The following is an 11,661-nucleotide window of genomic DNA, read 5'->3' as shown; positions in this document are numbered from 1 at the left end:
GGTTTTCTGAAGGGACCCTGGTGCAGCTTTTGTCCACAGGGACAACCACGATCAAATGAAAGCTCCTTGTAGTGACTTTAAATGTCAGAAACACACACACACACACACACACACACACACACACACACACACACACACACACACACACACACACACACACACAGAATCAGAATAATTTGAATATATATATTAATATGTATATATATATATATATTAATATAATTAATTAATATTAATATATATATATATATAATATTATATAATTCTGAAATTAGCCAGTGTTTAGTAAGTACTTGAACTTTTGGTAATTCTTGTACTTAATTAACTGCACATTTTAATTTAGGACCTTTACTTGTAATCCTCCAGGCAGAACAGTGAAGCTGCAGTTCTTCAAATGGCCACTTGAGGCTCCAAAAGCGAGTAATTCTCCATAGACCCCCCCCCCCATGTTAAAATGCCCGACTCTACAGCCGAATAAACAGCCTGATACAAAGAATGATTTTAGGCTCTATAGGTAATGAGTGACGTCGGGGAGACTGCGTCTATATTTTATACAGTCTATGATTATAAAAGTATTTTTTTACATTGAGGTTTTGCAACTTTTACTTAAAAGTTACTTGAACATCTCCGCTTCGTCTCTTTGGCGACACCTATGGCGTTAAACTGTAACTGCAGGTTTGCAGGAATGTCACCACAGACACCCAGTTTGTAAAAATGCAAGGGCTTCCATCGGTGGGTCAGAGGGAGTTTATTACTTTAAATAACATTTCTGAGTATTTCTTCCTCCGCTGATTCCATTGAGATGAATTGATTTAACCACAAACTGACGTTGTTTTAAATGCTGGTGAACATACAGCACTTAAAATGAGACTTTTGCTCCTGAAAGTGGCTCTCTGCGCTCTCATGAGTCCATCGCACTGCTGTGTGAAGTCTCACTGTTGAACTGTAGAATGAGAAGCTTCTCCCCGTCTATCTTTGGCCCCTCAAAGTGTCTCCAACGGATGATAGATGTGAAACTTTCCCTCAGAAACGTAAACACAGCCAGTGTTTTCAGCTGCGGACGAGGAGGAGCTCCGACCGCTGCAGAGGGAACTTTTTTCTTTTCAACTATTTTTACTGTTTCCATTTAACTCCCAGTTGGATCGTTTGAGTCGAATGTGAAGAAAGATGGAGCTCGGCCCTCACAAGATGTTCGCTGGCTTCTCCTGCAGGTGCAAAGATTTGTGTGGCGGCCATATGCCAGAGTTAAATATATTATATCAACTTTTACTGCAGTAAGTATGCGTCTGTGAGAGGAGAGCAAAGAGCCGGTGAATTACAGGGTCAATATTCAGTATAGATGCAGTGGTGGAGGAAGCATTCAGATCCTATAGTAAAGTAAACGTTCTAACACCACACTGTAATAATAAGTGCTAGAATGTAACTAAATACTCAAGTACTGCACTTTGTTACAATTTTGAGGTACTTGTACTTCACTTGAGTATTTCCACTAAATATTGCACTTTTAACACTACATTTATTTAATTAATTAACTTATTGCATATTCAGATTAATGATACAAAATATAATCAACTCATAAATTCTGATTATTTTAATAAGATAACTTTATTGATACCTGGAGTACATTTACAAGTTACCCAGTAGTATATAAAGTAATTAAATGAGCTCCACCTTTAGCAGCTGCAACAATTAAACACATTAATGCATCAATAATTATAATCCAATTATATAATATATATTATTCTGCATAATGAGTGGTTTTACCTTTGGTACTTAAAGTATATTTTAATGCTAATACTTTTGTACTTTTACTGAAGTAACATTTGAATGCAGGACTTTTACACTGTAGTATTACTACGTTTACTTAAGTACAAGAGTACTTCTTCCACTTCTGGTCAGAATACTTTGTTACAAGTGAAAACCTGCATTGAAAATGTTCCTTCAGTCAAAGTATGTAAGAAAAATCAGTAAAATGTACTTAAAGTATTAAAAGTGTAAAATGTCCCAGGCTCCGACTGTAATACTATTATATATGATATCTTTAGATTATTATTACTCATTTTTAACTATTAACTAATGATTGTTTTCAGTATGGATTATTTTCTTCATTAATCTATTGTTTAGTAAAAACTAAATTTCATAATGTTTGTTTCGGACAATTAAAAAACATAAAAAATAATTAAAAATGAAAAATAATTAAAAAGCAAAGTTGCAAAAGTTACCAAGCAAATAAAAAGTACAATATTTCTTCTGCTCAACAATAACACGTGCCTCACACGTGTAGTTCTGTGTTTGGGCACGAGGGGGCAGCACTCTGCAGGTAATTACTTTCATGTCTGTCACTATAAAGAGAAACATCAGGACAGTTTCATCTGCAGTGTGTTTATACAGCCTTTCATATTTTTCACATCAGGCACTTTAAATACTGTGTGTATAAATAAACGTTTGAACACTGAGCCGATGTGCTTGACTTCTTTTTATTTTAATATATTTGTGTAAAAAAGAAGAATTGCATTGGATTAAAAAATAAATAGTGGGTTGAACTCAAATATCTCTGATTAAATAATAAAATTAAAATGTTTACAGTTTAGATATTTGAATGTTGTACATCAGACATCTCTGGAAACATTACGGAAGAAATGTTTGAACATTAAAAAAATTAATTAATCCTGCAAGACACAAAAGGGGAAAAACAATCGCCAGTGAACAAAAGTATAAAATACATTAGAAATAGTTTTGGCGCCAAAAGAAGAAGAATAAAAAGATTTAAACTTCAATCTAGTCGCCGCCCACAGTGTTGCATGATGGGAGAAAACTGTTGAACTGGAATACATCGTGACTCTAAATATTGAACTTTTCTACTCAGTATTTAGATTAAAGGTTTAAACTGATTTCTCAGTTCATAGTACAATCTTTGGCTTTACTTTGTATTTCTCATTTTTTTACATTACAGCTTTTTTTTCAATTTTTTCTACTTTTTTGTTCTTAAAATATTACACATTTTAAATCTAAAACTATTTAAAACTATTACACGAGTTATTAAAACAATAAAACAATAAATACAGCAGTGCTAACCTGAGTCTAAAGGCCCTGTCACACATATCCGTATGACAGAAACATATGTTGGCGCATACGAAATATCGGCAATACGTTGATATAAATGAAGGGTAAGTTGTGATCGTTTGAAGGACGCAGACGACACGCCGAACACGCCGACACACGGCCCTGTCACACAGCTCCGTACGGCACAAACATGCCGGCGTGTATGAAAAGTAGCTCAACATGTGTCAGAGTCCAAATACGTCCAACTTTTCCACAGCGGTGTTGTAGCTGACGTATACATAACGAATACATAACACATTATTATACGTATGTCAAACATTGATAGCGTATCACTTACTTATTTACAACGTATCAGAGCGTCCGGACAACAGAGCTGGAAAAGTGCCGTTTGGTTCACGTCATGCTGATGCTGGAGAACGGCTAACATGCTGAACGCTAGCTGTACGTAGAAACACGTTTAATAAGTTACTCCGTCGTCAGGCATCATCTTAACATCGGGTAGGAATAGGTTATCCACTCGTTATCAATAAGTTGGCTGTAGGGTTCACGTCAGCCGACGTAGCCGATATCTAGTATTCACGTAGGTAAGTATTCACGTATGTATTCCGTATTCACGTATGTCTAACGTAACGTAACGTCTGCATATCTTATGAAGCACACGTCGGGTACGTCCGGTAATTTTGAACATGCTCAAAACATCAGCGTTCAACAACGTACACCAGCGTAACACCGCCTGCTCTTAACGAATTAAAGTGATGCGCTATCAATAGGTTAGACATGCGTATCTGTATATGTTCACTTTTCTGATCCGATAAAAATTTGGACGCATTTGGACTCTGACAGAATTTCGTATGCGCCAGGCACACGTTTGTGTCATACGGAGATGTGTGACGGGGCCTTCACCTTCTGTTGTTTGAAGCTTCACTAAAGCAACTCGTCTGTTTACTCATTAACGTGCACTTGACCCTGAAACAGGAAGCTGTTCCTGTTCAACACATTTTGATGCTCAGCTCACAGTTTGTTATTCTTCTGTTCTTATTCAGCTGTTGCTCAAAAGGGATCTCTGGGTCAGTCGGCGTTTTGTTCTCCATGTACAAAATAAACCTTTCATACAAAATAATATTAGTAAAGAGGATTTTCTGCAGCCTGAAAGCACGAAACACCTTTTAAACTTAGAGCTTTTCGACGCTGCTGTAAGTGAGAAACTGTGTTGTTTTTGAAAAAGACCCACATCATTGCTCCACCATGATGTCATGAAGTCAGCTCCACCCATGTGTGTTATTACTTCGGCCTGTTGTGTTTCAGTGAAGCAGCTCAGCCAGATATTCGCCGTGTTTAATGTCACGACGTCTCCGAGGCCTGTAACTGCACCCCCGCCCGCCGACGTCAACCTACGACCGAGCGTGTCCACCGTGACTGTACAAGGAGAGGGCCGCAGACAAAACACAAGACCGAGGAGTCCCAGTCTGGATCTCTGGACCCAGCACACCCAGAGGACCACAGCCGCTGATGCAACGAGGAGAGTTTGGCAGCCATCTTGTTTTCTCAGCCTTCTCCATCTCCATGTGGACGAGCTGCGAGTAGAGTTCAGGCTGCCGACACACGACGGACGCAGAACACAACGCAGAGGCAGGTTCGCAGCATCAGCAGAGCAAGGAGCAGAAAAAGACACGAAACACGTACAAAATCAAACGTCTTTAACCCAAAAAGACAAAGTTTATGATTTAACCCTTGTGACTCACTTTAAATAAGAAAGTTGCTCTTATGTCCTTATGTAAAATGTACAAATATCAGCATCAAACTGCCACAAAATATGATATATTAATATTGTTTTCCCCTTAAAGAGTTACATCTTTTAACCGATATCAGTCCTAACTGCCAAATATAGTTTTAACCCTTTAAATGCCCGTTTGTTTACATAATGTTTCAGTCGCTTTAAATGTCTTGTTGTGTCCCAAACCCAAAGATATTTAATATGATATAAAAGAGAGAAAAGCAGGAAATCTGCAGATATCTTTCTGACATTTCTGTATAAAAAATTACTTTAACGATTAATTAATGATCTAAACAGTTGGATATTATTATAATCAATTAGTCTTTGCAGCTTTACTTGCAAGATAAATCCAAATGTATATAAATGCAGGAAATGGTGTTCATATAGTGTTGTTGTTGACGATATACTGATGTTTTAGTCACTCTTTTAATGTTAACATTTAAACCACGTTTATGTCATATCTTTTTGAAATTCACACCGAGTGTTTCATAATGTGATGTTTTCTAATCAGATGTATTCAAATATGAATTTCAGTGCAGCATGTTTCAGCCTCTCGTGGTAGTGAATGGCAGAACATCGTCGGTGGAACTATTTCTTTGTGTGGTTGGATATTTTCCATGAGCAATGCCATGATTGTCTTGGCTGTTTTACAACATGCCAGCCCCCCCCCCCCCCCAGAGAAACACCCGAGCGTCCCTGAGCTGCAGTAACTCATCTCAGAGCAGATTTATGCTTCTCTGCTGTCGGAGAGTTCAACTAACGTGAGTTGAAATATTTACAAGAAGATGCTCGTTCTTCTGTCCTGTACAACAAACGTGTTTGTCAAGCCGCTACAGTTTGAACACACACACACTTAGAAACACACACACCGTCCTCCTCCTGGTTCACAAATTTAACAAGTCAGACACGAGTGACCTGTGGAAACAGATTAACTGCCCTCTGTGGACGCCGTTTCAGCAGCGGCAGGGTGGGTGGTCCGTCCACATTTCTCCATCACACAGCGACTGCAATGTGTTTGACAAATGAAGAAACAAATCTGCAGATGAATCTGTCCTGGTGAAAGTTGAATGTGACGGTACGGTTGTTTGTATTCGTGCTGTGCAGACTCCTTCTTGCACTCGTTATCGCAAACACACAGCGAGGTGTCGTCTACGTATTGACGACTTTTACACATTAACATGCCGGATGAATCCTGATGTTTCAAATACAAATACCTTTTACTACAACAAGCCCCTTTGTTTCTGAATGTAAATAAAACAACTCTGAATTATTGTCCTGTGAATGTTTTGAATAGATTGAAATAATAAGTTTAAATGTTATGTTATTATTTTCCCGCCCTCGTTGACATTTGTACAAGCTTGAGTAACGTTGTAGCCTCTCGTTGATGGTCGTCCAGCAGCACCTGAACGCAACACAACTCATGTTTTCTCACCGACATCTATTCTAAACCTCGACAGCCGTTCGTGTACGTTTTATTGACTCTTGTCGTACGTTTGATTCCTAGTTACATTAGACCGAAGTGTTTGGTTACTATCCTGCTGATTTATGTACCATATAACAGGCGCCATATTTCTGAGCTTTCCTCACCTTTATGAAACCAGTGACATGCAACGTTGGACCGGAGCGTCACCGTCCTCATCTGCTGTTCATCAGCCGTCTCTTGTAATGTCGGCCGGAGGTTTTTACTGCCGCTCTGCACAGCGGAGCCTCCAGGAGTCGGGTTCACCTGGACGCTGGGCGTATAAAAACAATGTGTTTACGGAGACATAATGGTCAATAACAGACAGGTTTAAAAGACAAATTAATATTGAAATAATGAATGTAAATCCTCAAATTAAGAAAGAAGCCATAGAATAAAATGTATTTAAAGACTTAAAGGTGTTGTTGGTGCAGCACTGTACAGTTATTTAATAGCATTTAATGTTATTTTTACATTTAATGTGAAGCTTTTGACTTTTTAAATTGTTCAAAGATATTCTGTCATTTATTATAGTTGTTTGTATTAAATTGTTTTGTTTTTTATTATACGGTTAAAAGTAGGACATTTATAAGTAGTTTATTATTTGAAATACTGTATTTTAATAAAATAATGTTTAAATTGATGATTATTGTCATATACATTAAAAAGGACAGAAATGCTTCTCTCATCCCTTAAAAACGAGATATAATCAGAATAAAGTTATGTTGTCCAAGAGTTTAAAGCTTTAAAGCTGTACAGACTTGCAGCATGAGGATATTCTTTAAGAAGCAGTTTCCACTTGTTAAAGGTTGATTAAAGGCAGCGGACGTGATGTTAATGTAGTGCAGCGAGTCAAAGCGACATACAGTTCATTCACTCTCACATTTAATCTGCTTTATTTCTGCTAATGAGCGCCACGGCACCGCTTTAGTGCAAAGGAGGAATTTTTATTGTTTTTCCAGACTTCAGATCAAGGTGACAATACATTAATGAGCGAGGAGAGCAGGAGAGGTTAAATACAATACTGATGACCTGAGATTTACTGTGCCATCATACAGTATGTACAGATAGAACAAAGTACAGCACAAACACTTCTCAACGGTGAGACTGCACTGAGAAAGTTGAAAGAATTTAAAAACGTTATGCGTCTCAGGTCGGTGTGGTTACTCTGTGTTGCATCCAAGATGAATACACAGATCTTGCTGCCTAGAAAACAAGAAAAGTGAATTTCACGTAAGAATTTCTCACAATTCTGTCAGAAAACTTGTTATTTTCTTATAAAACAGCCGTAATTATTGTTGCTTTATATGTAAACCTGTTTAAAGGTTGTGCCTTTACCTTTATACACCTTTACTTAATATTTACTGTGCAGTACAACCTGCTCACATCTCAGTATATATATATCATATTATTATATAAAATCTTATATTCTAGTATTTTCACGTGTATGATTTTATCCTTTTATACATATGTTATGAGAATTGTTGCAGGAAGCCTGAGATACTAATTCCATCGTCAACTTGAAACTGTTCAAGGTGAGAAATGCAGTTTTAGATGATGTGTAATGTGTAACATATAAACTGAAGTGTGTGTGTGTGTGTGTGTGTGTGTGTGTGTGTGTGTGTGTGTGTGTGTGTGTGTGTGTTTCTAAACTTACCTGTAACTCAGTTGAACTCTTGTGCGTTTGTGTCCACTCTGAAAGCTGAGGAGTGAAAACACAAATTCATTTTGAGTTCATGAATTCTTTCTATTTAAAGTAAAAGATCTGAAACCTTCTGCATCAAACACTGTTTTTATCTTCTTGCTTCTACGTTTAATGCGTCATTAATATCAGGGGTAAACTTATTGGAAGTAGAATAATGATACGAATACCTCTCGTGGCTGTAAAACATCTAATATAAATATGTGCAAACCCTAAACATGAAGGCCGATCCGACCCCTGTTGGGAGTCATAAACATTTTACCTCATATTCATAGAAACGGACGAAATAATCACATTTCTTCAGGAACGCACATTTTTCCTGACGTCTTTAACAGCTCGGAAACAGAAAAGCTTCCGAAAAACAAACAGCCGATGTTAAACGGGAGCTGAGGGACTCTCTGTACATGAAGATCCTCATAAAGAAGGTCTGTGACATCTGTTTCCTTCCCCTGGTGACCCCTGGGAAGTCACGGCGGGGTCACGGGCACCAGCAGAGGTCACACGGAGGGGAAACCCCGGAGAACAGACCACCTAGCAGTCTGTACCGTCTGGTAGGTGGTGCGACACGTAAACCCGTACACTACGAAGTACATGAATCACATGTTGTCTTCCATCCCAGAGGCTCCAAAGCAACATCGACGAAGACGAGGAAAGAAACACGAATACGACATTTAACACAACATTATAATCACCGGGGACAAAATGTTCAAGGCCCTCCGACGAGAACGTGGGATGAAGCTCCGCATTTCACTTCAGGGTTGGCTGGTGCACAAAAGAGTTTAACTCTGTATCTCCGGTAACACGTCAGGTACACTGTTCGGGAGATGTTGGGAGCTGTTTGTAGTATTGCAATACTGTAGATCAGGGGGGGGGGGAAACTTTTTCATGTCAAGGGCCATTTTATTTTTTACAACATCCTTCGAGGGCCGTACTAATTATTGAACTCATAACCTTTGCACATTGTTTTAAGACGCAGCCCGTTCATTTCATCCTGTATCTTGTGTTTTATCAGAACTCCTTTATTAGTCCCACAACGGGGACATTTATCTCGTCACAGCAGAAGAACATATGAAGTAAAAAGGCAGAACACAATAATTAAATAGAATAAAACATAATATAAGTACCAAGTGATATAAATACAGTGAGTATTGCACATGGCAGTGATAACTGCACAGCAGTGGTGCAACAGTGTGTTCTTGGTGGGGGGGTCTACCTCTCTATCTCTCCATGTTTGTATGTTCCGCTCTGCAGAGAGCTGCTTGTTGGGCCAAACTCCACCGAAGAGCGTTAACTTTATCCAAACACTCGTCCTCTCAGCTCGTGCAGTTTGAGATGTCTCGTGCTGTAATGACGCTAATGAAGAATTTGTATTATTATTATTTCATCACCGTAAGTACGTCCGCACAAACTCGACACACTGGCCTTTAACTTACACAAATAAATAATCGTTCGTCCATTTCTCCTGGAAAGTGACATTCTGCATCCAGCTTTCTCTTGTTTACACTCGCCACGCTGCGTTCACTGACCGTCTCGTTTAATATTGAAGTGTTTTACGTGACGTGACCACGTGATGACACGTTCCGCTCGTGTTGTGTTCAAGGACCCTGACCTTGGCCAGGAAAAACAGTCTTTTTTTTGTTTGTTTACGGCCCGGAGGCCGGAGGTTCTCCACCCCTGCTGTAGAACAATCACAGGATTCTTTTCACTTGTGTACACATTTATTGAGAATCGCCTGAGATCTAAGATCTTCATCGCCGACGTTATAGTTGAGCATATGACAATACATAACTTGTTCTTCTTTACAGTTTGCTTCTCATACACAAACACAGCAGTGAGCTCTTATGCTGGTGTCTTGCTCAAGGGAAGTTGGACATGTGGACAGAAGGTGTTGAGGATCCTGTGTTCTGCTGCCTTTAACACTGGAAAGTGTTCAGTGTCTGTAAATACCTCAGCTGCAGTCCTTTTATTATTATTCAGACACTCCATTCTGTTCTCAAGCAAACGTGTGTCAAAAACAGGTTTCTGTGTCAGCACTGAACATTTCACTTCTCAGTTACACCAGTGGAAGTTCGATCAGACGCTCAGGGACCCGGCCTTCCTCTGACGTGCAGTGAGGAGATATTTAGCTTTGACCTGTGTGGTCCAGTCTGAGCGGAGATGATTGGATGTCTTTACATTGTGGACTTCTGGTCACCAGCTTCATCAACAGATACAAGGAGGTTTGTTGCAGATGTTCTGTGAACAAAACTTCAACAGGAGACTTTCTGTGAGCGTTGAAACACTAAACATACAGCTGCAAACTCTGGAGTTAAACTAACACCCTAAAACTACAGTTATAGTCGCCACAAAGCTACGCGATCACAACAAACAGGAGTAAATGTAATGTGTTACTTCCACTCTTCTTCACGGCGTCTCCCGACCAGCTGCAGCATGCCTGGTGAGAAGCAGAGCACGGCGGCGGCTCGGCACGCTTCACTGCACCTTTAAAGAAGGAAAAACTTGTGCAGGTGAAGAAAGTTTCACGTCTTGATGTTTGTTGAAGTGAAAGTCTGGGATGAAACATAAAACAAGTGCACTGTTAGTCATCGTACACGTATACATGTAACTGCGTTGTAAACAGGTGAGAAGATGTAGGCAGAAGACTTTCATAAAGCATCACAGTTTACAACATGATAGCAGTGTGATGCCTTCAGGTACCAGGGGAAAAGTCCTCCTCTTTACCGCGAAACCTGATATTTTGACTCAGCCAGAAGAACCCCCTCCCCCCTCCTGCCGAACGGTTTTAAAAGCCTTTCGGTGTAAATCCTCCGTTTCTGTTGATGTGTGTCAGATCCTCTCTTGAGATGTGAAGGATCAACAGGTCGACTGCAGGGAAAGATCGGCCAGAGATCCACAGCTCTTTGGTTTATCAAACTATCACATGGTTGGAAATAAAACATCAATTCTAATGTTTATGGAAACACGTTCTCATTCAGCTCATCATAAATAATAATATCTATAAATAATGATAATAAAATAAAATAAGTAACTAGCAGGCAGTGGTACCAATAAATAATATAAAGTAAATATTGCACACGTGTTGAAGTCGAACTGTCCTGCAGGTCGGGTTAACTTACATGTGTTACGTAAGTTCAATAAGGAAGTCATGTAAGTTAAATATGTTACGCAACTTAAAACAAGTCAACCATGAGTCCTTGAAGTCCTGTTTGCTACGTCACCTACTTCCTCCTTTACTCCGGTCATAATGACTTCGGCCACTAGAGGCAGCCCTGCACGTCACTCGAGAGGTACTGGAGCGTCATAGCTCGACGCGTAGGGCCACTGACCAAGTGGAAATAATACAAAGACACAATGAAATGGCATCTGTCTTTTCTTAATGTGATGTTATTTCTTGTTGAAACAGTACATATCCCATTTGCGTATATGCGCCAAGGTCCATATGCACCTTTTTAAAATCGAGTTTTAAGACACTTTCTACATCCTGGTGTTTTTAACTCTATATTTGAAGGATGACGGATTTTAGTCCTGAACGTCTGGATCTTAAGTTCTCAGAGAAACAAGCTGAACAAACGTTAGCGGCAGCCGAACAGCGTGCAGGAGAAACTCTGATGTTTAACCTTTGAATCAGTGGAGAGAAGAACTCCCATGATGCACCGCTGCTGC

At 39.4% G+C, this 11,661-nt stretch overlaps 1 long non-coding RNA gene across 1 annotated transcript; it reads right to left on the bottom strand.

Annotated features, from left to right (window-relative positions):
* Positions 1–7,318: 7,318 nt before the first annotated feature.
* On the bottom strand, positions 7,319–9,271 carry LOC115003849 (uncharacterized). Its single transcript, XR_003831715.1, has 3 exons — positions 9,212–9,271; positions 7,954–7,998; positions 7,319–7,502 (listed from the first exon to the last, which is right to left on the bottom strand). It is a non-coding gene; the product is annotated as an uncharacterized LOC115003849 (long non-coding RNA).
* Between the last annotated feature and the right edge of the window lie 2,390 nt (positions 9,272–11,661).

Source organism: Cottoperca gobio, chromosome 24 (genome assembly GCF_900634415.1).
Source record: "Cottoperca gobio chromosome 24, fCotGob3.1, whole genome shotgun sequence".
Classification (NCBI taxonomy): domain Eukaryota; kingdom Metazoa; phylum Chordata; class Actinopteri; order Perciformes; family Bovichtidae; genus Cottoperca; species Cottoperca gobio.
Note: the sequence above shows the minus strand (reverse complement) of the source record. Positions and strands in the feature narration are given on the sequence as shown.